The sequence below is a fragment of the Amia ocellicauda genome, chromosome 2 (assembly GCF_036373705.1).
Source record: "Amia ocellicauda isolate fAmiCal2 chromosome 2, fAmiCal2.hap1, whole genome shotgun sequence".
Lineage (NCBI taxonomy): Eukaryota > Metazoa > Chordata > Actinopteri > Amiiformes > Amiidae > Amia > Amia ocellicauda.
Genome location: NC_089851.1, coordinates 55,546,440 through 55,560,087, shown reverse-complemented (window position 1 = coordinate 55,560,087; position 13,648 = coordinate 55,546,440). Strand labels below are relative to the sequence as shown.

Below are 13,648 nucleotides of genomic sequence, written 5' to 3'. Positions count from 1 at the left end.
TAGCAAGCAAGAGAGTTAGATATCAAGAGTCATAGATAGATAGATAGATAGATGGATGGATGGACGGCAAGGCAAGCATCTGATTGACAGTGGTCCGTGATCTGCTGTTATGCTACTATGCTACTGACCATTGGGGGAGCGATAGCAAGTAAGAGAGTTAGATATCGAGAGTCATTGATAGATAGATAGATAGATGGATGGATGGATGGACGGCAAGGCAAGCATCTGATTGACAGTGGTCCGTGATCTGCTGTTATGCTACTATGCTACTGACCATTGGGGGAGCGATAGCAAGTAAGAGAGTTAGATATCGAGAGTCATTGATAGATTGATAGATAGATGGATGGATGGATGGACGGCAAGGCAAGCATCTGATTGACAGTGGTCCGTGATCTGCTGTTATGCTACTATGCTACTGACCATTGGGGGAGCGATAGCAAGCAAGAGAGTTAGATATCGAGAGTCATAGATAGGTAGATGGATGGGTGGATGGATGGACGGCAAGGCAAGCATCTGATTGACAGTGGTCCGAGATCTGCTGTTATGCTACAATGCTACTGACCATTGGGGGAGCAATAGCAAGCAAGAGAGTTAGATATCAAGAGTCATAGATAGGTAGATGGATGGGTGGATGGATGGACGGCAAGGCAAGCATCTGATTGACAGTGGTCCGAGATCTGCTGTTATGCTACTATGCTACTGACCATTGGGGGAGCGATATCAAGCAAGAGAGTTAGATATCAAGAGTCATAGATAGATAGATGGATGGATGGATGGATGGACGGCAAGGCAAGCATCTGATTGACAGTGGTCCGTGATCTGCTGTTATGCTACTATGCTACTGACCATTGGGGGAGCGATAGCAAGCAAGAGAGTTAGATATCAAGAGTCATAGATAGGTAGATGGATAGATGGATGGATGGACGGCAAGGCAAGCATCTGATTGACAGTGGTCCGTGATCTGCTGTTATGCTACTATGCTACTGACCATTGGGGGAGCGATAGCAAGCAAGAGAGTTAGATATCGAGAGTCATTGATAGATAGATAGATAGATGGATGGATGGATGGACGGCAAGGCAAGCACCTGAGTGACAGTGGTCCGTGATCTGCTGTTATGCTACTATGCTACTGACCATTGGGGGAGCGATAGCAAGCAAGAGAGTTAGATATCAAGAGTCATAGATAGATAGATAGATAGATAGATGGATGGATGGACGGCAAGGCAAGCATCTGATTGACAGTGGTCCGTGATCTGCTGTTATGCTACTATGCTACTGACCATTGGGGGAGCGATAGCAAGTAAGAGAGTTAGATATCGAGAGTCATTGATAGATAGATAGATAGATGGATGGATGGATGGACGGCAAGGCAAGCATCTGATTGACAGTGGTCCGTGATCTGCTGTTATGCTACTATGCTACTGACCATTGGGGGAGCGATAGCAAGTAAGAGAGTTAGATATCGAGAGTCATTGATAGATAGATAGATAGATGGATGGATGGATGGACGGCAAGGCAAGCATCTGATTGACAGTGGTCCGTGATCTGCTGTTATGCTACTATGCTACTGACCATTGGGGGAGCGATAGCAAGTAAGAGAGTTAGATATCGAGAGTCATTGATAGATTGATAGATAGATGGATGGATGGATGGACGGCAAGGCAAGCATCTGATTGACAGTGGTCCGTGATCTGCTGTTATGCTACTATGCTACTGACCATTGGGGGAGCGATAGCAAGCAAGAGAGTTAGATATCGAGAGTCATAGATAGATAGATAGATAGATGGATGGATGGACGGCAAGGCAAGCATCTGATTGACATTGGTCCGTGATCTGCTGTTATGCTACAATGCTACTGACCATTGGGGGAGCAATAGCAAGCAAGAGAGTTAGATATCAAGAGTCATAGATAGATAGATAGATAGATGGATGGATGGAAGGCAAGGCAAGCATCTGAGTGACAGTGGTCCGTGATCTGCTGTTATGCTACTATGCTACTGACCATTGGGGGAGCGATAGCAAGCAAGAGAGTTAGATATCAAGAGTCATAGATAGATAGATAGATAGATGGATGGATGGACGGCAAGGCAAGCATCTGATTGACAGTGGTCCGTGATCTGCTGTTATGCTACTATGCTACTGACCATTGGGGGAGCGATAGCAAGTAAGAGAGTTAGATATCGAGAGTCATTGATAGATAGATAGATAGATGGATGGATGGATGGACGGCAAGGCAAGCATCTGATTGACAGTGGTCCGTGATCTGCTGTTATGCTACTATGCTACTGACCATTGGGGGAGCGATAGCAAGTAAGAGAGTTAGATATCGAGAGTCATTGATAGATTGGTAGATAGATGGATGGATGGATGGACGGCAAGGCAAGCATCTGATTGACAGTGGTCCGTGATCTGCTGTTATGCTACTATGCTACTGACCATTGGGGGAGCGATAGCAAGCAAGAGAGTTAGATATCGAGAGTCATAGATAGATAGATAGATAGATGGATGGATGGACGGCAAGGCAAGCATCTGATTGACATTGGTCCGTGATCTGCTGTTATGCTACAATGCTACTGACCATTGGGGGAGCAATAGCAAGCAAGAGAGTTAGATATCAAGAGTCATAGATAGGTAGATGGATGGGTGGATGGATGGACGGCAAGGCAAGCATCTGATTGACAGTGGTCCGAGATCTGCTGTTATGCTACTATGCTACTGACCATTGGGGGAGCGATATCAAGCAAGAGAGTTAGATATCAAGAGTCATAGATAGATAGATGGATGGATGGATGGATGGACGGCAAGGCAAGCATCTGATTGACAGTGGTCCGTGATCTGCTGTTATGCTACTATGCTACTGACCATTGGGGGAGCGATAGCAAGCAAGAGAGTTAGATATCAAGAGTCATAGATAGGTAGATGGATAGATGGATGGATGGACGGCAAGGCAAGCATCTGATTGACAGTGGTCCGTGATCTGCTGTTATGCTACTATGCTACTGACCATTGGGGGAGCGATAGCAAGCAAGAGAGTTAGATATCGAGAGTCATTGATAGATAGATAGATAGATGGATGGATGGATGGACGGCAAGGCAAGCATCTGAGTGACAGTGGTCCGTGATCTGCTGTTATGCTACTATGCTACTGACCATTGGGGGAGCGATAGCAAGCAAGAGAGTTAGATATCAAGAGTCATAGATAGATAGATAGATAGATAGATGGATGGATGGACGGCAAGGCAAGCATCTGATTGACAGTGGTCCGTGATCTGCTGTTATGCTACTATGCTACTGACCATTGGGGGAGCGATAGCAAGTAAGAGAGTTAGATATCGAGAGTCATTGATAGATAGATAGATAGATGGATGGATGGATGGACGGCAAGGCAAGCATCTGATTGACAGTGGTCCGTGATCTGCTGTTATGCTACTATGCTACTGACCATTGGGGGAGCGATAGCAAGTAAGAGAGTTAGATATCGAGAGTCATTGATAGATAGATAGATAGATGGATGGATGGATGGACGGCAAGGCAAGCATCTGATTGACAGTGGTCCGTGATCTGCTGTTATGCTACTATGCTACTGACCATTGGGGGAGCGATAGCAAGTAAGAGAGTTAGATATCGAGAGTCATTGATAGATTGATAGATAGATGGATGGATGGATGGACGGCAAGGCAAGCATCTGATTGACAGTGGTCCGTGATCTGCTGTTATGCTACTATGCTACTGACCATTGGGGGAGCGATAGCAAGCAAGAGAGTTAGATATCGAGAGTCATAGATAGATAGATAGATAGATGGATGGATGGACGGCAAGGCAAGCATCTGATTGACAGTGGTCCGTGATCTGCTGTTATGCTACTATGCTACTGACCATTGGGGGAGCGATAGCAAGTAAGAGAGTTAGATATCGAGAGTCATTGATAGATTGATAGATAGATGGATGGATGGATGGACGGCAAGGCAAGCATCTGATTGACAGTGGTCCGTGATCTGCTGTTATGCTACTATGCTACTGACCATTGGGGGAGCGATAGCAAGCAAGAGAGTTAGATATCGAGAGTCATAGATAGATAGATAGATAGATGGATGGATGGACGGCAAGGCAAGCATCTGATTGACATTGGTCCGTGATCTGCTGTTATGCTACAATGCTACTGACCATTGGGGGAGCAATAGCAAGCAAGAGAGTTAGATATGAAGAGTCATAGATAGATAGATAGATAGATGGATGGATGGACGGCAAGGCAAGCATCTGATTGACAGTGGTCCGAGATCTGCTGTTATGCTACTATGCTACTGACCATTGGGGGAGCGATATCAAGCAAGAGAGTTAGATATCAAGAGTCATAGATAGATAGATAGATGGATGGATGGATGGACGGCAAGGCAAGCATCTGATTGACAGTGGTCCGTGATCTGCTGTTATGCTACTATGCTACTGACCATTGGGGGAGCGATATCAAGCAAGAGAGTTAGATATTAAGAGTCATAGATAGATAGATAGATGGATGGATGGATGGACGGCAAGGCAAGCATCTGATTGACAGTGGTCCGTGATCTGCTGTTATGCTACTATGCTACTGACCATTGGGGGAGCGATAGCAAGCAAGAGAGTTAGATATCAAGAGTCATAGATAGGTAGATGGATAGATGGATGGATGGACGGCAAGGCAAGCATCTGATTGACAGTGGTCCGTGATCTGCTGTTATGCTACTATGCTACTGACCATTGGGGGAGCGATAGCAAGCAAGAGAGTTAGATATCGAGAGTCATTGATAGATAGATAGATAGATGGATGGATGGATGGACGGCAAGGCAAGCATCTGAGTGACAGTGGTCCGTGATCTGCTGTTATGCTACTATGCTACTGACCATTGGGGGAGCGATAGCAAGCAAGAGAGTTAGATATCAAGAGTCATAGATAGATAGATAGATAGATAGATGGATGGATGGACGGCAAGGCAAGCATCTGATTGACAGTGGTCCGTGATCTGCTGTTATGCTACTATGCTACTGACCATTGGGGGAGCGATAGCAAGTAAGAGAGTTAGATATCGAGAGTCATTGATAGATAGATAGATAGATGGATGGATGGATGGACGGCAAGGCAAGCATCTGATTGACAGTGGTCCGTGATCTGCTGTTATGCTACTATGCTACTGACCATTGGGGGAGCGATAGCAAGTAAGAGAGTTAGATATCGAGAGTCATTGATAGATAGATAGATAGATGGACGGCAAGGCAAGCATCTGATTGACAGTGGTCAGTGATCTGCTGTTATGCTACTATGCTACTGACCATTGGGGGAGCGATAGCAAGCAAGAGAGTTAGATATCAAGAGTCATAGATAGATAGATAGATAGATGGATGGACGGCAAGGCAAGCATCTGATTGACAGTGGTCCGTGATCTGCTGTTATGCTACTATGCTACTGACCATTGGGGGAGCAATAGCAAGCAAGAGAGTTAGATATCAAGAGTCATAGATAGATAGATGGATGGATGGACGGCAAGGCAAGCATCTGATTGACAGTGGTCCGTGATCTGCTGTTATGCTACAATGCTACTGACCATTGGGGGAGCGATAGCAAGCAAGAGAGTTAGATATCAAGAGTCATAGATAGATAGATAGATAGATGGATGGATGGATGGACGGCAAGGCAAGCATCTGATTGACAGTAGTCCGTGATCTGCTGTTATGCTACTATGCTACTGACCATTGGGGGAGCGATAGCAAGCAAGAGAGTTAGATATCGAGAGTCATAGATATATAGATAGATAGATAGATGTATGGATGGACGGCAAGGCAAGCACCTGATTGACAGTGGTCCGTGATCTGCTGTTATGCTACTATGCTACTGACCATTGGGGGAGCGATACCAAGCAAGAGAGTTAGATATCAAGAGTCAAAGGTAGATAGATAGATAGATAGATGGATGGATGGACGGCAAGGCAAGCATCTGATTGACAGTGGTCCGTGATCTGCTGTTATTCTACTATTCTACTGACCATTGGGGGAGCGATAGCAAGCAAGAGAGTTAGATATCGAGAGACATAGATACATAGATAGATAGATGGATGGATGGATGGACGGCAAGGCAAGTATCTGATTGACAGTGGTCCGTGATCTGCTGATATTCTACTATGCTACTGACCATTGGGGGAGCGATAGCAAGCAAGAGAGTTAGATATCGAGAGACATAGATACATAGATAGATAGATGGATGGATGGATGGACGGCAAGGCAAGTATCTGATTGACAGTGGTCCGTGATCTGCTGTTATGCTACTATGCTACTGACCATTGGGGGAGCGATAGCAAGCAAGAGAGTTAGATATCGAGAGTCATAGATATATAGATAGATAGATAGATGGATGGATGGACGGCAAGGCAAGCATCTGATTGACAGTGGTCCGTGATTTCCTGTTATGCTACTATGCTACTGACCATTGGGGGAGCGATAGCAAGCAAGAGAGTTAGATATCGAGAGTCATAGATAGATAGATAGATAGATAGATGGATGGATGGATGGACGGCAAGGCAAGCACCTGATTGACAGTTGTCCGTGATCTGCTGTTATGCTACAATGCTACTGACCATTGGGGGAGCGATAGCAAGCAAGAGAGTTAGATATCGAGAGTCATAGATAGATAGATAGATAGATAGATAGATAGATAGATAGATAGATAGATAGATAGATAGATAGATAGATAGCTAGATGGATGGATGGATGGACGGCAAGGCAAGCACCTAATTGACAGTGGTCCGTGATCTGCTGTTATGCTACTATCAGCAGCAATAGTGGCAGATTTGGCGCTGTGGCTTAGTTGGTTAAAGCGCCTGTCTAGTAAAGAGGAGGTCCTGGGTTCAAATCCCAGCGGTGCCTTAGGCGGGCTTTGTGTGCTCCTTGCAAAGCTTGTGCTTCCGCTTTGTCGACCATCAGTTTTAGCAAGATAGGCTTATCGTAAAGCCATCAGAGGACGTAATGAACCGGAAAGCCAACTGGACAGACGCCGGTTTGTAAAGAAGAACCAGAACCCAAAGGACACGCGCTACGCGCACCTAACGGCCAACGTCCAATTCCCATTGCCGCCCCTGGACAGTCGCAACAGGGAGCTCGTAACTCCCGTCAACCTTACGTTTTCACCTCTGTGTGCTTCCTTTGTTGCAGCCTGCATCCAGATTTTGTTTTGTTTTGTTTTGTTTTGTTTTGTTTTGTTTTGTTTTGTTTTGTTTTGTTTTGTTTTGTTTTGTTTTGTTTTGTTTTGTTTTGTTTTGTTTTGTTTTGTGCCTTACGCCTGAGTGTAGGCACTGGGGAATGGGAGAGTCCTGGCACCGTGGCTTAGATGGTCAAAGCGCCTGTCTTGTAAACAGGAAACCCTGGGTTCGACTCCCAGCAGTGCTTTGGTTTACGTTGGCCTAGGCAATGGAAAGGAAGTTTCTAAACGCTCAATACATTCTTGCAAGATGGCCGTCCGCAGCAAGCAGCTTAAGGTTACTGTAGCCGCAGTCTGGCAAGCTGACCGCCAGAAGTAGAAACAATAACAAGGGGCGGGGGGAAAAGTGGGCCGTCCCTGGGTGGATTCGAACCACCATCCTTTCAGTTAACAGCCAAACACGCTGACCGATTGCGCCACAGAGACAGACAGAGGTGTTGTAGTTGCTGCAGTCATGCAGTTCCTTCACAGTTGCCAGAAATCATTTCCAGCACATGATTTTCTTTGTCGTTGAATGCAACATACGTGACCATTGGGGGAGCGATAGCAAGCAAGAGAGTTAGATATCGAGAGTCATAGATAGATAGATAGATAGATGGACGGCAAGGCAAGCATCTGATTGACAGTGGTCAGTGATCTGCTGTTATGCTACTATGCTACGGACCATTGGGGGAGCGATAGCAAGCAAGAGAGTTAGATATCAAGAGTCATAGATAGATAGATAGATAGATGGATGGACGGCAAGGCAAGCATCTGATTGACAGTGGTCCGTGATCTGCTGTTATGCTACTATGCTACTGACCATTGGGGGAGCAATAGCAAGCAAGAGAGTTAGATATCAAGAGTCATAGATAGATAGATGGATGGATGGACGGCAAGGCAAGCATCTGATTGACAGTGGTCCGTGATCTGCTGTTATGCTACAATGCTACTGACCATTGGGGGAGCGATAGCAAGCAAGAGAGTTAGATATTGAGAGTCATAGATAGATAGATAGATAGATGGATGGATGGATGGACGGCAAGGCAAGCATCTGATTGACAGTAGTCCGTGATCTGCTGTTATGCTACTATGCTACTGACCATTGGGGGAGCGATAGCAAGCAAGAGAGTTAGATATCGAGAGTCATAGATATATAGATAGATAGATAGATGTATGGATGGACGGCAAGGCAAGCACCTGATTGACAGTGGTCCGTGATCTGCTGTTATGCTACTATGCTACTGACCATTGGGGGAGCGATACCAAGCAAGAGAGTTAGATATCAAGAGTCAAAGGTAGATAGATAGATAGATAGATGGATGGATGGACGGCAAGGCAAGCATCTGATTGACAGTGGTCCGTGATCTGCTGTTATTCTACTATGCTACTGACCATTGGGGGAGCGATAGCAAGCAAGAGAGTTAGATATCGAGAGACATAGATACATAGATAGATAGATGGATGGATGGATGGACGGCAAGGCAAGTATCTGATTGACAGTGGTCCGTGATCTGCTGATATTCTACTATGCTACTGACCATTGGGGGAGCGATAGCAAGCAAGAGAGTTAGATATCGAGAGACATAGATACATAGATAGATAGATGGATGGATGGATGGACGGCAAGGCAAGTATCTGATTGACAGTGGTCCGTGATCTGCTGTTATGCTACTATGCTACTGACCATTGGGGGAGCGATAGCAAGCAAGAGAGTTAGATATCGAGAGTCATAGATATATAGATAGATAGATAGATGGATGGATGGACGGCAAGGCAAGCATCTGATTGACAGTGGTCCGTGATTTCCTGTTATGCTACTATGCTACTGACCATTGGGGGAGCGATAGCAAGCAAGAGAGTTAGATATCGAGAGTCATAGATAGATAGATAGATAGATAGATGGATGGATGGATGGACGGCAAGGCAAGCACCTGATTGACAGTTGTCCGTGATCTGCTGTTATGCTACAATGCTACTGACCATTGGGGGAGCGATAGCAAGCAAGAGAGTTAGATATCGAGAGTCATAGATAGATAGATAGATAGATAGATAGATGGATGGATGGATGGATGGATGGATGGATGGATGGACGGCAAGGCAAGCACCTAATTGACAGTGGTCCGTGATCTGCTGTTATGCTACTATGCTACTGACCATTGAGGGAGCGATAGCAAGCAAGAGAGTTAGATATCGAGAGTCATAGATAGATAGATAGATAGATGGATGGATGGATGGATGGACGGCAAGGCAAGCACCTGATTGACAGTGGTCCGTGATCTGCTGTTATGATACTATGCTACTGACCATTGGGGGAGCGATACCAAGCAAGAGAGTTAGATATCAAGAGTCATAGATAGATAGATAGATTGATGTATGGATGGACGGCAAGGCAAGCACCTGATTGACAGTGGTCCGTGATCTGCTGTTATGCTACTATGCTACTGACCATTGGGGGAGCGATACCAAGCAAGAGAGTTAGATATCAAGAGTCAAAGGTAGATAGATAGATAGATAGATGGATGGATGGACGGCAAGGCAAGCATCTGATTGACAGTGGTCCGTGATCTGCTGTTATTCTACTATGCTACTGACCATTGGGGGAGCGATAGCAAGCAAGAGAGTTAGATATCGAGAGACATAGATACATAGATAGATAGATGGATGGATGGATGGACGGCAAGGCAAGTATCTGATTGACAGTGGTCCGTGATCTGCTGTTATGCTACTATGCTACTGACCATTGGGGGAGCGATAGCAAGCAAGAGAGTTAGATATCGAGAGTCATAGATATATAGATAGATAGATAGATGTATGGATGGACGGCAAGGCAAGCACCTGATTGACAGTGGTCCGTGATCTGCTGTTATGCTACTATGCTACTGACCATTGGGGGAGCGATACCAAGCAAGAGAGTTAGATATCAAGAGTCAAAGGTAGATAGATAGATAGATAGATGGATGGATGGACGGCAAGGCAAGCATCTGATTGACAGTGGTCCGTGATCTGCTGTTATGCTACTATGCTACTGACCATTGGGGGAGCGATACCAAGCAAGAGAGTTAGATATCAAGAGTCATAGATAGATAGATAGCTAGATAGATGGATGGACGGCAAGGCAAGCATCTGATTGACAGTAGTCCGTGATCTGCTGTTATGCTACAATGCTACTGACCATTGGGGGAGCGATACCAAGCAAGAGAGTTAGATATCAAGAGTCAAAGGTAGATAGATAGATAGATAGATGGATGGATGGACGGCAAGGCAAGCATCTGATTGACAGTGGTCCGTGATCTGCTGTTATTCTACTATGCTACTGACCATTGGGGGAGCGATAGCAAGCAAGAGAGTTAGATATCGAGAGACATAGATACATAGATAGATAGATGGATGGATGGATGGACGGCAAGGCAAGCACCTAATTGACAGTGGTCCGTGATCTGCTGTTATGCTACTATCAGCAGCAATAGTGGCAGATTTGGCGCTGTGGCTTAGTTGGTTAAAGCGCCTGTCTAGTAAAGAGGAGGTCCTGGGTTCAAATCCCAGCGGTGCCTTAGGCGGGCTTTGTGTGCTCCTTGCAAAGCTTGTGCTTCCGCTTTGTCGACCATCAGTTTTAGCAAGATAGGCTTATCGTAAAGCCATCAGAGGACGTAATGAACCGGAAAGCCAACTGGACAGACGCCGGTTTGTAAAGAAGAACCAGAACCCAAAGGACACGCGCTACGCGCACCTAACGGCCAACGTCCAATTCCCATTGCCGCCCCTGGACAGTCGCAACAGGGAGCTTGTAACTCCCGTCAACCTTACGTTTTCACCTCTGTGTGCTTCCTTTGTTGCAGCCTGCATCCAGATTTTGTTTTGTTTTGTTTTGTTTTGTTTTGTTTTGTTTTGTTTTGTTTTGTTTTGTTTTGTTTTGTTTTGTTTTGTTTTGTTTTGTTTTGTTTTGTTTTGTTTTGTTTTGTTTTGTGCCTTACGCCTGAGTGTAGGCACTGGGGAATGGGAGAGTCCTGGCACCGTGGCTTAGTTGGTCAAAGCGCCTGTCTTGTAAACAGGAAACCCTGGGTTCGACTCCCAGCAGTGCTTTGGTTTACGTTGGCCTAGGCAATGGAAAGGAAGTTTCTAAACGCTCAATACATTCTTGCAAGATGGCCGTCCGCAGCAAGCAGCTTAAGGTTACTGTAGCCGCAGTCTGGCAAGCTGACCGCCAGAAGTAGAAACAATAACAAGGGGCGGGGGGAAAAGTGGGCCGTCCCTGGGTGGATTCAAACCACCATCCTTTCAGTTAACAGCCAAACACGCTGACCGATTGCGCCACAGAGACAGACAGAGGTGTTGTAGTTGCTGCAGTCATGCAGTTCCTTCACAGTTGCCAGAAATCATTTCCAGCACACGATTTTCTTTGTCGTTGAATGCAACATACGTGACCATTGGGGGAGCGATAGCAAGCAAGAGAGTTAGATATCGAGAGTCATAGATAGATAGATAGATAGATAGATAGATAGATAGATGGACGGCAAGGCAAGCATCTGATTGACAGTGGTCCGTGATCTGCTGTTATGCTACTATGCTACTGACCATTGGGGGAGCGATAGCAAGCAAGAGAGTTAGATATCAAGAGTCATAGATAGATAGATAGATAGATGGATGGACGGCAAGGCAAGCATCTGATTGACAGTGGTCCGTGATCTGCTGTTATGCTACTATGCTACTGACCATTGGGGGAGCGATACCAAGCAAGAGAGTTAGATATCAAGAGTCATAGATAGATAGATAGATAGATGGATGGATGGACGGCAAGGCAAGCATCTGATTGACAGTGGTCCGTGATCTGCTGTTATGCTACAATGCTACTGACCATTGGGGGAGCGATAGCAAGCAAGAGAGTTAGATATCAAGAGTCATAGATAGATAGATAGATTGATGTATGGATGGACGGCAAGGCAAGCACCTGATTGACAGTGGTCCGTGATCTGCTGTTATGCTGCTATGCTACTGACCATTGGGGGAGCGATAGCAAGCAAGAGAGTTAGATATCGAGAGTCAAAGGTAGATAGATAGATAGATAGATGGATGGATGGACGGCAAGGCAAGCATCTGATTGACAGTGGTCCGTGATCTGCTGTTATTCTACTATGCTACTGACCATTGGGGGAGCGATAGCAAGCAAGAGAGTTAGATATCAAGAGTCATCGATAGATAGATAGATAAATGGATGGATGGATGGACGGCAAGGCAAGCATCTGATTGACAGTGGTCCGTGATCTGCTGTTATGCTACTATGCTACTGACCATTGGGGGAGCGATAGCAAGCAAGAGAGTTAGATATCGAGAGTCATAGACAGATAGATACATAGATAGATGGATGGATGGATGGACGGCAAGGCAAGCATCTGATTGACAGTGGTCCGTGATCTGCTGTTATGCTACTATGCTACTGACCATTGGGGGAGCGATAGCAAGCAAGAGAGTTAGATATCGAGAGTCATAGATAGATAGATAGATAAATGGATGGATGGATAGACGGCAAGGCAAGCATCTGATTGACAGTGGTCCGTGATCTGCTGTTATGCTACTATGCTACTGACCATTGGGGGAGCGATAGCAAGCAAGAGAGTTAGATATCGAGAGTCATAGACAGATAGATACATAGATAGATGGATGGATGGATGGACGGCAAGGCAAGCATCTGATTGATAGTGGTCCGTGATCTGCTGTTATGCTACTATGCTACTGACCATTGGGGGAGCGATAGCAAGCAAGAGAGTTAGATATCGAGAGTCATAGACAGATAGATAGATAGATGGATAGATGGACGGCAAGGCAAGCATCTGATTGACAGTGGTCTGTGATCTGCTGTTATGCTACTATGCTACTGACCATTGGGGGAGCGATAGCAAGCAAGAGAGTTAGATATCGAGAGTCATAGACAGATAGATAGATAGATGGATGGATGGATGGACGGCAAGGCAAGCATCTGATTGACAGTGGTCCGTGATCTGATGTTATGCTACTATGCTACTGACCATTGGGGGAGCGATAACAAGCAAGAGAGTTAGATATCGAGAGTCATAGATAGATAGATAGATAGATAGATAGATAGATAGATAGATGGATGGATGGATGGACGGCAAGGCAAGCACCTGATTGACAGTGGTGCGTGATCTCCTGTTATGCTACTATGCTACTGACCATTGGGGGAGCGATAGCAAGCGAGTTAGATATCGAGAGTCATAGATAGATAGATAGATAGATAGATAGATAGATAGATAGATAGATAGATGGATGGATGGATGGATGGACGGCAAGGCAAGCATCTGATTGACAGTGGTCCGTGATCTGCTGTTATGCTACTATGCTACTGACCATTGGGGGAGCGATAGCAAGCAAGAGAGTTAGATATCGAGAGTCATAGATAGATAGATAGATAGATGGATGGATGGATAGACG

The 13,648-nt window shown here is 45.5% G+C and overlaps 5 non-coding genes across 5 annotated transcripts; 4 read left to right on the top strand and 1 right to left on the bottom strand.

The window, feature by feature from the left end:
- Positions 1–6,817: 6,817 nt before the first annotated feature.
- On the top strand, positions 6,818–6,891 carry trnat-agu (transfer RNA threonine (anticodon AGU)). Its single transcript has one exon. It is a non-coding gene; the product is annotated as a tRNA-Thr (tRNA).
- Positions 6,892–7,336: 445 nt separating this feature from the next.
- Positions 7,337–7,410, top strand: trnat-ugu (transfer RNA threonine (anticodon UGU)). The gene has a single exon. It is a non-coding gene; the product is annotated as a tRNA-Thr (tRNA).
- Positions 7,411–7,574: 164 nt separating this feature from the next.
- Positions 7,575–7,648, bottom strand: trnan-guu (transfer RNA asparagine (anticodon GUU)). The gene has a single exon. It is a non-coding gene; the product is annotated as a tRNA-Asn (tRNA).
- A 3,033-nt stretch (positions 7,649–10,681) lies between these two features.
- Positions 10,682–10,755, top strand: trnat-agu (transfer RNA threonine (anticodon AGU)). Its single transcript has one exon. It is a non-coding gene; the product is annotated as a tRNA-Thr (tRNA).
- Positions 10,756–11,210: 455 nt separating this feature from the next.
- On the top strand, positions 11,211–11,284 carry trnat-ugu (transfer RNA threonine (anticodon UGU)). Its single transcript has one exon. It is a non-coding gene; the product is annotated as a tRNA-Thr (tRNA).
- Positions 11,285–13,648: the final 2,364 nt, after the last annotated feature.